The sequence below is a fragment of the Thrips palmi genome, unplaced genomic scaffold, assembly GCF_012932325.1.
Source record: "Thrips palmi isolate BJ-2018 unplaced genomic scaffold, TpBJ-2018v1 HiC_scaffold_5, whole genome shotgun sequence".
NCBI lineage: Eukaryota > Metazoa > Arthropoda > Insecta > Thysanoptera > Thripidae > Thrips > Thrips palmi.
In genome coordinates this window covers 14,895,579-14,910,420 of record NW_023144632.1, presented here as the reverse complement: position 1 = coordinate 14,910,420, position 14,842 = coordinate 14,895,579, and the positions used below count along the sequence as shown (strand labels likewise).

Below are 14,842 nucleotides of genomic sequence, written 5' to 3'. Positions count from 1 at the left end.
CAGATGTACATAAACTAACGGTGTTCGCCCAACTGGATTACATAGAATTATAGATTCTACAACATGTCCAGAACTGCAAGTTAATTCTCTAGCACACTTATGACTCATTCACCACCGATATCCAACCGGTAAAGTCAGTGGGACCATTGCTCCTAAGAACAATGAACCCCGGAGGCGGATCTAAGGAGTGTGCATGCTAAGGGGTGAGAACCAAGATGTTCTTACCTAATAGCAATGAAGTGAAGCAGCAGTGGAACTCAGCAGAGCAACCTACAACAAAACAAAACGGGCAAGGTTAAAGAGAGTATTGGCAATAATGTCAAAATATGACGGTGTGGAAATAGCATCAAGCATGTCATCAAGAAACATATGACAGGGATAACTAAAATCATCATAAAATTCCCCACTTGAGTCAAACTTTTAGAATCAGACAAAGGTAACTGCATCAGAAAATAGCGAATAACGTAGATTGAGTTTTTATCATTATGGCTCTAAAGGTGTCCTAAGAACAAAAATCATCATGAACAGTTACCAAAGATATAAACAGGCATCAGAAATTTCACTTTTATGAAACAGGTCTTAAAAGGGCATCCTGTGATTCAGTTCCTACATTAACTAAAGATAGCCACGAATATTAAACAAAGTACTTTCAGACAAATGCCTCGTTAATATCATGAATCAGTATTGCCTAAGGAGAACCCTCAGACAAATACTTCTCATTAGGGTATAAAGTCATCACAAAGAGAAAAGTTGCTCTAATCCTCTCACAAATAGGACTTGCACTTCATAATAGGGACATATGCAGCAACTAATAGGCAGACAGAAAATTAAATAAAAGCAAGCAAAACTGACTGTGTTAAGTGAAAATCAGAAATTGTGTGTCATCAAGGACTGTATGACAGGGATAACTAAAATCATCATGAAATCACTCAAGTCATGATACGAACAAAAGACAAAGGTAACTGCATCAGAAAAAAGCGAATAACGTAGTTTGAGTTTTTATCATTATGGCTCTAAAGGTGTCCTAAGAACAAAGATCATCATTAACAGTTACCAAAAAGAAGACCTCAGATCAGAAATTTATCAGCAAGGAGTGTGTCACGGATTACAACACAAATGAAATTCCCGACTTATCACTGACATTTCAAGTCAGACAAAGGCAACTGCATCAGAAAAAATCGAATAACGTGTTTTAATTTCTTATCATTATGGCTCTAAAGGTGTCCTAAGAACAATGATCATCATAAACAGTTGCCAATGATAGACCTTGACGCCAGAAAAGCATCAGAAAATGGAAGAAAGCTAGTAGTGATTTCTCTTGGTAGCAAACAATGGACTAAACAGGTCAACAAACCCAAGCAGTCTCAGACAAATGCCTCGTTTTTCTTCACAAATGAGTACAGACCAAGGAAAACCCTCAGCTGCACATCACTCGTCGTGGTATAAAGTCATCACAGAATGCAATCAACACTAGTGAGATTTTAACTCAGATTAATTGCCCTTGGAACAATTTCTTGCTGTTCTCGAAAGCTTTGTAAAACATAGCTTCAGGGTTATTTTGTCAGCAAAATGGAAGTCAAAAGACTTTCAGACATATGCTTCGTAAACATCATAAGCCAGTTAAACTAGAAAAATCAATTTCTAAATAAATACTATTGAGTGTCTCCCAGAGTAACCCATAGTAAAAAGTCACCACAAAAAACAAATGAACGTGATTTAGAGACCAAAAGAGGCGGTTTTAAAGGCTACGCGTCTTACCTGAGGCCAGAAACGTTTGATGAGATGGAACCGCAAGCTGCAACAGACAAGACAAATTATTAATTGGGGACAGTAAACAAAGCAAAGTTAAAAACACGCAAATCATTCAACCCAATAACAGACTGCTTCAGGTTTGAATTCACCAGAGAAGACTTTGTTTGAATAAAATATTCAAGCTGTCACATCAGACATATGCTTACAAAGCATCATCAGCAAAACAACTGGATAAGTGTGTTTGACTTAAAGCTCAGGAATTTGCGATGGTTGAAATCACTCAATTTCATCCGAACGAGACAATAAAACGCATCACAGCTAGTGCAAACCCTGCCCGCAAGTACCGAGCAGTGCCTGGACGACGCAGCACAATGTTCTGACCGAGATGGCTCAGCAATTTGCGAAAGTTGAAATCACTGCATGTCATCCGAACGAGACATTTGGAAACATCACAGCCAATGCATGGAGGGGAAACAAAGTCTGCCACTGAGCACGGCCCAGTCAAAGTGGAACACGCACAATGTGGACTCGAGAAAGACGAGAACGCCGTATTGCTGCCAGCCGAAATCAAGACACATTCAAAACCCTCGGCCCACGGGGCTGCCCAGGGGACCGACGCAGGAGGAGGTTGGCAAGCACCTAACCTCTCTAAGACCACGTGTGGATCTCGTGGTACCGGTCCGCGGCCCAGTGCCATGTGCGATACACGCCAGAGAAATCCATTTCATAGACCTTCAGAAAGAAAACCAATCCTCACGGACCTAGGACTGGGGCGGTAAGTACAACATCATGATGGCCGAAAAGGAAATCTCGTGGCAAGAGGCTCGGTCGCGCCTCTCACTCCACCGGCAAGGCAGCGAGAGACCGTCACGCGCAAGTAAAGGGCGATACGGCATCGACCCGGAGAGGAAATATCAGCGAAAAGAATTACAGCCAAGGATAAGGATAATATGTCTCACCTCAGTGCGTGGTCTCAGAGCAAAGACTATGCATGAAGTAGTAACGAAGCCATTCTCTCATGGACGATGTGGACAGGTCTGAAGTCGCAAGTGAAGTGGCTGGCTGCATCTGCATGATGGCGGCTGGCGGCGGAACGGAACTTCCGCTCGATCAGTGTTGCCACCTTTTGCTCACACCTGGCTCACACTCACACGAGATCCTGGAGGCCGTGACGCTGTGCTTCGCCCGCCCGCCGACAGGTGGCGGCACCCTGCTCGCTGCGGGGAGCGCTGCGCGGTCCGCGCGAATGGCGCGTCCGTTCAAACGTTCGTTTTTGCTGTGTGTGAAAGGGTAAGCTGAGAAGAAAAACACAGGGTAAGAAAAGTACACCCTTGTGGAGCTGACATCTTCACTTAGAGCCATTCGACCACCAGTAGCTTCAACTAAATGCGAAAATCTGGGTGTGAAATCCTGGCAAAACGGATGTCGAGATCTCTGCAGTATGTTACAGGGGGTGTACACTTTTCTTTCATACCCCGTACCTTTTCTTCCCCAACTTACCGCTACACTGTCCCTGCCGTAGAATCGCGATAGCGGTCGAGCGCCGCGTCCACCACTGTAAGGCCCACGGCGAGGCCCGCACCACACCCCGCTCCCGCTCCGCTACCCCTGTGTGCCCAACGGAGGGACGAAATCACTGTGTGCACGTGAAGCACTTATAGCACCATTTCCCATCCGCGTTGACCGATTTGATGGATGCTCCAGAGAGATAGGAGAGGAGCCACTGCTGTTACAGTGTATGCTTGAGTGCTTGCCAGCGCGCTGCCAGCGTGCTGCCAGTGCAGCGAGCGTCGAGCCGATGGGCTTTCGAGTGCCTCTCACCCCTCGCCGGGCAGGCTAGGCCGCCCATCGGGCCCATCGGCCCATCGGACGCGCAGTTCACTTCACCGCCCGGCAGGCAGGCCACCCAACGGGCTGCGCTAGCTCCGCGTGCTCGGCTTGTGCAGACCCAGCCCCAGACCAGAGAGGTGCCCCGCATCTTCGGGGCATCATGCAGGGCGAGCTGGCTGCGGTTCAGTGTCCGGTGAGTGGACTGGACTAAACTGGCTTTTGATGGCTCGTTGGTAAGACCAAAAAGCCCCAGCCAGCCCCCAGTCAATCCGTGGGCCCGCTCGGTGTGCTGGGCGGGGCTGCAGCGGGGTGGCAGCATCCCCAGCCGCTCAGAGGTACGCGATGCGACGCGATGCGACGCGATGCACAGGCAGGGGGGCGTTTTGCATTCGCGGGGGGTCCGTTCGATAGCGGCGGGAAGTACCGTCCCAGCAGCGTGGCGGCAGCGCGGCGGCAGCAGGGAGGCCGGCCTCGCCCTACAAAGTAAATGGGGGCGCTTACTCGGTGTACTCTGCTGGGCGGCCTGCCCTAGGGCTGCCGAGCGGCCGGGGCGGGGCCGGGGCGGGGCCGCGGCGTGGGAAGCGGAGAGAGGGAGAGAGGCTCGGTCACTTAGTGCCTCATCAGGGACTTGGACGCGCCTGAAACGTCTCCCGCCTCGAGCGAGCGGCGGCTGATCGTCCAAATTAAAAGATGTCCGCCGCCCCGACGCCCCGACGCCCCGCTCTAGGCCCGCGGGCCGAGGGCCGATCGGCGGGCCGACACGGGAAAAGCCTCCAGCACCAGGGGCACTAGCTAGGCACTAGTGGCACCAGTCACGGAGGCAATCAGGACGTTGACCGGCAGGCAGCCAACCAGCGTAGCCGCGTAGCAGCGCGTCACTAGCCTGACGGCCTGACGGCCTGACGGACGAGGGGCCCGTCCATTAGTTTGGGGAGCTCCTTTTCTCGGCCGACGAACGGAGGCCAAACTGAAGAAAACAACACTGGCTACTCTTCTGTGTTTCTTGCTTGAGCTCGAGCAAAGTCCTGGAGGGGGTTGGTTGCGTCGCGGGGTGGGTGCGGAGGCACGTGGATGCTGCGGATGCGAGGGGGCCTTTCCTCGGCGTAAGTGTATCTGACACGGCCCGTCTGTCGAAGACGCGGACGTCCGAAGCGCTTTCCGCTCTGGGAGCTCACGCACACACGCGCACGCGCACATCGCGGGGCGCCTTGTATGTAGCGCTCGCTGCTCCCGCCACGCTCTGCGACGTAGCGTGGCGGCGTGGCGGGCCAGGAGGCAGACAGGCAGACGAGTCAGGCCGAGGCATTACCCTCGGGCCCCTCGGGTTGTTGGCCTTGTTGGCCGCCACCAGCAGCTTGCCACAGCCGTCACTGCCTCCAGCCGTCAGCCTTTCTATTCAGCCATCGGCCTCCAGGCCTCCAGCCTCCCGCCTCCAGCCTCCCGCCTTCCAGCCTCCAGCCTCCAGCCTCAAGCCTCCAGCCTCAAGCCTCCAGCCTCCAGCCTCCAGCCTCCAGCCTCCAGCCTCCAGCCTCCAGCCTCCCGCCTTCCAGCCTCCAGCCTCCAGCCTCAAGCCTCCAGCCTCAAGCCTCCAGCCTCCAGCCTCCAGCCTCCAGCCTCCCAGCCTCCAGCCACCAGCCTCCAGCCTCCAGCTCCAGCCTCCAGCCTCCAGCCTCCAGCCTCCAGCCTCCAGCCTCCAGCCTCCAGCCTCCAGCCTCCAGCCTCCAGCCTCCAGCCTCCAGCCTCCAGCCTCCAGCCTCCAGCCTCCAGCCTCCAGCCACCAGCCTCCAGCCTCCAGCGTCCAGCCTCCAGCCTCCAGCCTTCAGCTTCCAGGGCCTTCTGAAAGTCTTAGAAAGCTTTAATGTGTCCAAAATTAAGAAAGCAGAATTTGATGGTTCAAAGTTGAACCAAGCGCCATTAGCTAGTAAATCGAACTGTTCCTGATACTCCCTTCGGTGTCAACCATAGTGCTATGTCTAAGGATCCCTTAGATTTCTTCTAGTTCCTCCCCACTCCGTTCAGAAGCGCGGGCAGGTGGGTGGGCTGGGCCCCTCCACAGGCCCGCGCGGCACGACTCTGGGGTTCGGATGTTGGAATGGCCGGAGCAAAACAGAGCTGGAGGAAAGCGGCGAGCAAAACAGAGAGCGAGCGAAGCGGGAGAACGAAACGAAACGAGACGCTCGCTTGGCTGGCTCGGCTTGACGTCGCGGTCGCGGTCGGCGCGCCGCGGGCTAGAGCCCCGCGCCCCCCGCGCCCCTCCCCTCGCTGGATTCCAGTCTCGCTACTCATCCTAGCCTCTCGAGGCGGTCGCGGGCCGCGGGGCGCAGCTGGAGAAACGCTTCTCTTGTCTGGCGTGGCCGCGAGAGGCTCGGCGAGAGGCCGCGAGGGCCGCGTGGCGAGTGGCGTTCAATGCGCCGCGTTGTTGCCAGCTTGGCACTGCTTGCCACTGCCCGCCAAAGGATGCAGAAGGATGCCAAAGGAGCCTGATGCAGCCAAAAGGCATTCCAAGTCCCAGGCCGAGCCCGCAGAGTGTCGTCCGGGACGCCGGGCAGGGCGTCGCATCTAGGGCTTCGGCCAGAAGGGCCTCGTTCAAAAGGACCTCGTCAAGAAGGACCTCGTCAGGACCTCCTCCAGGACCTCGTCCAGGACCTCGTCCAGGACCTCGCCCAAGACCTCCCCCAGGACGTCTTTGTTGAGCCTGTCCAGGACGTCCAGGCCGCGGCGCTTGGCCGCGCTTGGCGGTGCAGCGCTGGCATGCCGGCCGGCATGCACGACGCGGCCCCGCGGCCGGGGCGCAGCACGGCGCAGCGCGGCTGACCTGAATACCACGCCGGGTAATGCAACCATGCAACCTCAGTCGAAGGGAACGCCATGCGACGGCGAATGCCGAGAGAGGCCTCTAGAAGACGGGAAAATATCGGGGAAAATTCCGGCGGGGGTTTACCCGAGCATGTGGACGAGTGCGCTTCTTGCAGAGTGGTGAATGCGGCGAGACGACGAGGCGGCAGTGGGCAGTGTGCCTGGCAGTGCCTGGCAGTGCCCTCGCGTTGTCGCGTTGGCAGCACTTCACCCGGCCGACCGTCTGGCCGTCAGGCGTGCCAACCGGCGGCCTCTTCGTCTTCGTCCTCGGCGTCTACACTCTGTCTCAGGTCGGAACGAGCCTGGCGAGGTTCACTTGCCTCCTCAGCAACTGCAGCAACACCTCTGAAATGAAAAGGGACAGACCCTTCGCAGCGGGGGTTCGGCACAGGCCGCTGCCACCCTCAATAGCAGGTAGCCGCACTACCGCTGCAACAACGCGACCGTCTCCAGGCTCGTTCCGACCTGAGACAGACTGTAGGAATGCCTGGAATGTCCTGGACTCCGCGTGTGCCGTGGGCCTCGCCGTGCGCCTCGCCGGCCCGCGGGGCGCCGCGAGAAAGCCTCGCAGGAGGGTTCCCCCTCCCTCCGTCTTGTTCGCGGAGAAAATGGACGCGCCGCGCTCACTTCGGGGTGGCCATGCGGAGCAGCGGAGCACTTCGGGTAGGGCAGGCCTGCAGGCGGAAGCGCGCGGGGAGCCGCGCGAAACACGCAAAACCGGAACGGTTCGTGTTACGGGGGAAACGCCAAAGACCGGCCAGGACGCGCCAGGTGGGCACAAAGTTGGGGGATTGTCTGCCCACCACTATGACGATACAGAAAATAGACAGGAAGGAAAATCGGGCCGCGCGAGAGATTTGCCGGGCGGCAGGTTGGGTGAACAGCCCCCCCCCCCCCCCCAACTCTGCATCCAGTTGGCCGAGTTTTCCGGGTTCCTCGTGTGCACCGTGTGCACGCGACAGACGAGAGCGACACGGCGAGTCCTTTTGAAAGCGCGCACCCGTATTCCTTGTTCCGCTGTCAAAGACGAGGTCGTTATCGTGGAGCAGCGAGAGGGACAGACGCATGACGGAAGCATGCCGAAGCACGGCGAAGCGAAGGCGCACCGTTTCGGGGTACGTCTGCGGAAAGGAACTCCGGGAATATTCGACTCCTCAATAAGGACTGGAGAGCGCAATTTCGCCTGCCGTCCCTTTGTATGCGCGGAACACTAGAGGTGCTCCGGCTGCCGGATAACGAAGACCAGCTCTCCGAAATTCGAAATCCGAGGGCGCAGCTCACCTCCACGCTGGAAATCACGGGCCTGCTCCACTGTCCCACGCGCAGAAGTGAGTTCCTCGCTCTGCAGCGCAAGGCTCGGACGATTTTTCGGACAACAAAGAATACGTACATGTCTAGCCTGCACTTGGATCGGTACATTTGTATGGGCAAATGCACTCGCTCCGAGCTTCATTGGGGCGGAAATGCCGGAGAGGCAGCAAGCCGGCCTTTCTGCTTTCGGCCGAATAATTGGGTTTGCCCCACTCCGGGCAGCCGGGGCAGCAGGGGCAGCCAGCAGGACTGCCTCGTCGCTCTGTCTCTCTCGCACGCACACGGAATGCCGCCCGTCCATGAGTGTGAGAGAGACGACTGCCAGTCTGCTGGACACTGCCCTTCCCGTGAACCCCGCCACATGCGGCTCGGTGCCGTGGGCTGTCTCTCTCGCACCCCCGCGGGACCGCGCGGGACGGCCCATGAGTGCGACCGAGACAGAGCGACGCAGCGCTCGGCCGGCCGGGAGGAGAAGAGGCCGCCACGGCCGCCCATCTGCCTTTCGGCGCGAGTAATATTTCAAGCGGGAGACGTTTCCGCGAAAAGTGTCTCGGCCGGGTCGGGTCGGGGCTTTGGTCTTGTTTGCCGCGGCGGGGCGGGCCGGGCCGGCAGGGATTCTGCAGAATCGTCTCGCGGACACTGACACTCGCACACTCTCGAGTCCTGCCTCGCCGACAAACATGGCAGTTACGGGGCCCGAAGCGCAGTCCAAGCCTCTCAAGTCACCTAAAGTCACCAAGCTTTCCGCGTGGCGCCGCCGGCCCGGCTCGGGATAGTCCTCCCGCAGTGCAGGCGTGTCGCTGCAGCACAGCATTGCCTATCCGCACGGCGCCGCCGGCCCGGCTCGGGATAGTCCTCCCGCAGTGCAGGCGTGTCGCTGCAGCACAGCATTGCCTATCCGCACGGCGCCGCCGGCCCGGCTCGGGATAGTCCTCCCGCAGTGCAGGCGTGTCGCTGCAGCACAGCATTGCCTATCCGCACGGCGCCGCCGGCCCGGCTCGGGATAGTCCTCCCGCAGTGCAGGCGTGTCGCTGCAGCACAGCATTGCCTATCCGCACGGCGCCGCCGGCCCGGCTCGGGATAGTCCTCCCGCAGTGCAGGCGTGTCGCTGCAGCACAGCATTGCCTATCCGCACGGCGCCGCCGGCCCGGCTCGGGATAGTCCTCCCGCAGTGCAGGCGTGTCGCTGCAGCACAGCATTGCCTATCCGCACGGCGCCGCCGGCCCGGCTCGGGATAGTCCTCCCGCAGTGCAGGCGTGTCGCTGCAGCACAGCATTGCCTATCCGCACGGCGCCGCCGGCCCGGCTCGGGATAGTCCTCCCGCAGTGCAGGCGTGTCGCTGCAGCACAGCATTGCCTATCCGCACGGCGCCGCCGGCCCGGCTCGGGATAGTCCTCCCGCAGTGCAGGCGTGTCGCTGCAGCAGCATTGCCTATCCGCACGGCGCTCGCCGCAGTGCAGGCACTGTGCAGGCACTGTGCAGTGCAGCGCCCGCCACGGACCGCCGGCCTCAGGATCTAGTACTGCACTGTTCCGTTGTATGCAGTGCGCACGCAGCGCACGCTGGGTCAAGTTTCAGGAGAGGACCGGACGATTTCCCGCTTGCAACAGGTTTGTCCACTGCAAACTGATTCCGGGAGTCGTTTTTCATCGCTCTGTCTCTCTCGCACGTACAGAGAGACGGGACGGAGGATGCCGGGCGAGTGAATGACAGTGTGTCCGACAAGCCCGACACGCGGTGGGAACAAGGAACAAGACAGCGAGCCGTCTGGGGGGCGGCGTACTCGCGTTACTCGTTCGCGTTCTGCGGGGGAGTCATTGCTTGGTCGAGCCATCGCGGCGAGCATCGCGGCATCGCGCAGTTCGATACCTTTTGCCCAACTGCAGTTGCCATGACAATGCACAGTAGACCAGAGGACCGGTGGAGGCGCCAAAATTCTAGACGCATTTTGAGCTCTACAGTCAGTAAATGAGACTCAAACCAACCCCGCACCAATGGATTGCTCTCCGAACAAGGAATTCACTGATGGGGTCACACGCTCACTTAAAGTCCTGTTCAGCGACTCTAGAGCTCAAAACGCGTCTAGAATTTCGGCCGCCTCGGCTCACTGCAACGTGCGGCGGGACGAAAATCGCTCAACAAACTGTTTTACGAAGGGCAGCGGGCTAATTCAGGAAGCTGGGGGGACGGCGAGGCGCCGAGGCTAGTAGCCGCTAGTAGCGCCTCTAAAGTGAAGGCGGGAAAAGGCCGCCGCCTCGCCACCCGATTTGCTGAAGCTGACACAGCCTAATGAGGCCCGGCGTCGGCGTTTGATCAGGATCAGAGGCAGAGGTGCGTTTCCCTCTCAAAAGGCCCCACGGCGACAGCGCGACAGGGATACGGATCATGAAACACAGATAGCATATTGCGCCATCCACAGTCCACACACACACACTCACACTCACTCTCTTACACACACACACACACACACCACACACACACACACACACACACACGCACACACACAAGCGTGGCGCTGCCTCAGGCGTCCCCAACTTGTCCGTGGCGGGTCCTTGACGTCCCCGACCTCCCACACCACACACCCCGCCCTTTACACGCCAGAGCCTGTTGGAGTGCGGCAGTCCGGCGGCGGCCGGCGTGCGTGAGAGAGGTGGAGTGGAGAGAGAGGCGGCCCAGGCGGCCCAGAGGCCCGCGGGAGGTTCGGGCAAACCATTTTCCCGCCAAATGGAGCCCCCCACCCTTCACCCGCCGCCGAGCCTCCCGCGGGCGGTGTTCTTCATAGCTATGGCGGCCGCCTAGAGGGCGTCGTCCTGGCCGCGGGCGGGGCGGGGCGGGGCGGGGCGCACGCCCGGAGCTCCAGGTTCAAGGGCGTTCGCACCGCCGCGTGGCCATGTCTAAATTGTGCGCCGCGTCGCCGCGTCCAGGTCTGCGTCCTAGAACGGGTTGGAAGGGCTTCGAATGGGTTGGCGAAAATGGAGAGAGGCGAGAAGGGCGAGAATGGCCTCGCGCTGGGGGCGTCAGGGGCGTAAACCCAAATCCGAGGTCGAAGCCGCCCCGCCCCGCCGACCCCCAGCGCCACCCCCCGGCCGTGCCACGCCCACGCCCTTGCCGCGCCCTTGCCAACTTTGTGGCTGTCTCTCTGTCTCTACCTCTCGTCATGGGCGCCGCCATGGGCCTCCTTTTTACAGCATTGGACGAGTTCGACACTGCTTGTTGCCGCCACGGAGAGGCTTCGCTGCTTGCTTGGCTGGCGCGGCGGCGCGTCCAAGGCGCGTCAGCGCGAGGTCCTTGGCCCCGCAGCCACGGCCGGCCACGGCACCCCGCGGGCCCCGTGCCTCTGTCTCTCCTTGCACTTGACCGTGGCCGGCGTGCACGGCGTGGACGGCCGTGAACCGAGCGAAGCGCGAAGCGGAGCGAGGCGAGCAAGTTGCCAAAGCTAGCCGCCATTGGCCGTGCCTTGGCCGTGCCGGGCCGTGCCGGGCCGTGCCGCCGAGCACCGCTGCGGTCTGCAGCCACGCCACGTCACTGGCCACACTGGCCGCGTTCGTCACGCCGTCATGCCGCGGCCGCCAGAGTTCTTCCCAGTGAACGAAGTAGAAAGGTGGGGGGGGGGCATTTGAACGTTCAAAGTCCCCACCGTGCTTCGCTCCACCCCCGTCCCTGCTAGTCCTTGCTTGGTGCCCATCCCAAAGTCATCGACACAGTTCCATCCATACCGCAGCGCCATCCAGGTGTTCGTCGGCCACGTGTTCGCACTGAACGTCACGGCTCGCTATGCCCGCTTTGCAGGACGGAAACCACGGCACTGGCGCACTGGCTGTGTTGTGCGCTGCTGCTCTTGCCAAAGTGCAATCCTTCTGTTTGGAGACTGTCTCTACGACGTAGGCCTGACAAGGCCTGACAAGGCCTGACCCGCGCGCTGCCGCCACACTTGACTGCAGTCCGTGTTCCGCGGCGTTCCGCGGCGGCGCGGGAAGGCTGGAATCCGAGGGCGGCGAGGGCGGTGAGGGGCATTGCCGGTCAAGCACCCTGGAGGCCCTTCCTGGAAAACTCGTGACGGTCTCTGGGCCTCTTCTCGCGCAGGTGGCCGAGGAGGCGCGTTGGCGGGGTGTCTCCTCAATCCGTTTTCTCGGAAGTCGCCTTTGGCGCTGGAGAGACGGGCGCACAAGAACACCGTGCCTGGCGGTGTGCCTGGCTGAGCCCTGACTGAGTCGCTCAAATTAATTGCCCGCCGTTTCGCCTTTGCGGGCGATTGCTCCGCTCGCCAGCGTCTTATTGCGGCCAGCGCGGCCAGCCACAATTTGGAGTCGGGGGTTCATGGTTCGAACCCCGGCCGCGCCTTGGCTAGCCTTGGCTCGGCCCGTTCGTTTCCCTCTGAGTCACTGCACCGCCACGGGTGCCTCGCTGCGTCCCCTAGCGTCCCGTCCCGTCCGTCCCCTCCTCCAGAAGCTCCCTTCCTCCCTCCCCCTCCCTCCCCTCCGCCTGTCTGCGCGAGGGCGAGACGGGGAACCGGGGAAGGGAGGGGAAGGGGTCGAAGTACGGAGGGCAGCGCACTGCGTCCTGCGTCTGGCGCGCCGCATCGCGCTGCGCTGCGCTCACATCGTTCCGACACCTCGTGGTCCCTGCGTGGCACTGCGTGGTCGTGGTGGGGGCAGGCGATTCGCACTCATATTTTCCCGCGCAGCGAGCGTCGTGGCCACGCCGCCACGCCGCCGTGGCGCGCCCGGCCAGCCAGGCAGGCAGGCAGCCAGGCCGGCCGCCGCCCATTGAAGCGTCCTGCGGCCGCCGCCCCTCGAGGGCCTCACGCCTCGCGGTGCCCCACGCGAAAGGCCAAGGCGCCGGGTGCGAATTTGGCAAGCCGGACGTGGCGTGGCGTGGCGTGGCGTGGCGTGGCGTGGCGTGGCGTGGCGTGGCGTGGCGTGGCGTGGCGTGGCGTGGGGCCGGGGCAAGAACCGACGGCGACGTCGCGGGCACCTCGAGTCATCGGCCGCGGTCCGCGGTCTGCTTGCTCCTCGGGCGGGTGGCGCGCCGCGGGGCCGCAGAGGCGGTCGGTCTCGTCCCGGAAGTTGCAGGCGAAGGGGGTGCATCAGCCTCCACCCCTCGAGCCGGCAGTGCCGCGGCCTGCCAGTGAGCTTGCCAGTGAGCTTGCCAGTGCGGTGATCAAGTTATTTCCGGCGGCTTCCGGTCCGAGAGTCCCACACCGGCCTGGGGGCAACGCCCTGGCCGGCTGGAAAGGAAGGGAAGGGGTGTGGCACACTGCGGCGGCGTTGGGGTGGCGGCACGCGGTACGGGGAGCGCGGCAAGGACGACGCAAAGGCTTCGAAATCCGCTTTCAAAGGGACTCGCATCCAGCGACACGTCCTACGCACACACACGCCTTTTGATGTGGCCGTGCTGCAACCGAGGCTGGCTTTTGGCGCTGCCTTGGCACCTCGCGGCCAGCGCGGCGTGGGGTGGCGAGGGCGTGGCCGGGGCCTCGAAGGGAGAAAGGCTTTCGCCCTAAGCCGGTCAGATTCGGCGGACCGGACCCGGAGTGCGCACCGCGGTGTCGTGCGGAAGCCCTCATCTCACTGATGTAGTGATCGTGATGAGACGGCACTGGAAAACTTTGTTGTCATTGTAAATTGCCTCACTTTCAGTCGTGTATGGAATTTTGATAGTGAGGGCCTCGCGTCGCCTCTCGTCTTGGTCTTGCATGCGGTCCGGCCTCGCCCGGCCTCGCCACACGGATCGCTCATTGGCTAGATTCGCTGGAATGGCTTTATAATGAAAGTTGCGGCTGCCGGAGGTGACTCTAAGTGCCCTCGGCGTGAGCACACCGCGAAACCGCGGCGGGGACGAAGCCGGGACGAAGCCAGGACGAAGCCAGGACGAAGCCAGGACGAAGGGGCGCATGGCCAAGAGGCACCCGGTATCTAAGCGGCAACGGCGGCAACAACAAGCCGAGGCATGCAATGCATGCCGCCACCAGTAATGACCTTGTTTGTTTGTTTGTTTGCCTGTTTTTCGAAAGGCGACTTGGATGCGCGATGTGTTGCACGAAATCGTTCCCAAGGAGACGCACACTGTACAATCGCGACCCGCGTAGTCTAGGGGCCTCTCGGTCACGACCGTGTAACGTGTATACTGTGCGCAGTGCGACGTCAACTGGCTGTCAAATCTACATACCACCTTTTCATGTGGCATTTCTTATGTTTCTCGCTGCACGCTAAAAACAGTAATGCTTCCTCTTCTGACGAAGGTCTCGGCACTTCGCGAAACGCATGTGGCGCAAGCGACACAAAGTGGCCAAAATGTAATGGCCCATGGGGGGATCGAACCCACGACCTTCGCGTTATTAGCACGACGCTCTAACCAACTGAGCTAATGGGCCGCCCGGATTCTGTCCACCGACGGCGTGCTCCGTACTGTACGGACTCCCGAGTCAGGGTGATAGTCCGTCCCCCCACCAACGCCAGCTCAGGCACTTCGGCGGCATCCACGTCGCTGTCTTTATGTCTCTCTCGCACCTCTTGGGGACGGCTCTGCGAGAGCGACCGAGCGACGAAAACGACTCTCCGATGCCGGTCCGCACCGCGGTGTGCAAGTTTTGGGGGGATATGGACAAATCATGCACCGGGCCCTTAGATCTCTCCGATCTCGAGTCAAAGGCGCTTCTCCAGCTAAGCAGCCCCAGCAAGAGAGGCATTCCTCCCAAAACGGGCACGGCTCGTGCACAAGCTCGCTGCCATTCGCAACGATTCCTCCAAGGCCGTTCCATTCCGCACAGCGTTGCGTCGCTCTGCCTCTCTCACTCGCACCCCAACGGCACGAGTGAGTGCGAGAGAGACAGCCACACGACTAACGAGCCCTAATGAATGAAGCCCCGTGTGAGATGTGATATGATACCACGGTAAATAATTAATTTCATTATCTCCATTCTCATAATGTATCTTTTTTCCGACTCTCTGTTCCCGTCCTCCTTCCGCCCTGCCTTGCCCCGCCATCAATGCCCTCTTCTTCCTCCAAAATCGAACCTTTCTCTCTGCAATAAAAACGCCCCTTTCTCTTGAGCCATGGAAACACGCGACCGGCCGGGCCGAGGCTCAAGGAT

The 14,842-nt window shown here is 59.9% G+C and overlaps 1 long non-coding RNA gene and 2 other non-coding genes across 3 annotated transcripts; all 3 read right to left on the bottom strand.

Moving 5' to 3' along the window:
- Positions 1-19: 19 nt before the first annotated feature.
- Positions 20-194, bottom strand: LOC117651439. Its single transcript, XR_004588110.1, has one exon. It is a non-coding gene; the product is annotated as a small nucleolar RNA SNORA53 (small nucleolar RNA).
- A 27-nt stretch (positions 195-221) lies between these two features.
- LOC117650938 lies at positions 222-2,902 on the bottom strand. The gene is made up of 3 exons (XR_004588072.1): positions 2,712-2,902; positions 1,759-1,795; positions 222-270 (listed from the first exon to the last, which is right to left on the bottom strand). It is a non-coding gene; the product is annotated as an uncharacterized LOC117650938 (long non-coding RNA).
- An 11,146-nt stretch (positions 2,903-14,048) lies between these two features.
- Trnai-aau lies at positions 14,049-14,122 on the bottom strand. The gene has a single exon. It is a non-coding gene; the product is annotated as a tRNA-Ile (tRNA).
- Positions 14,123-14,842: the final 720 nt, after the last annotated feature.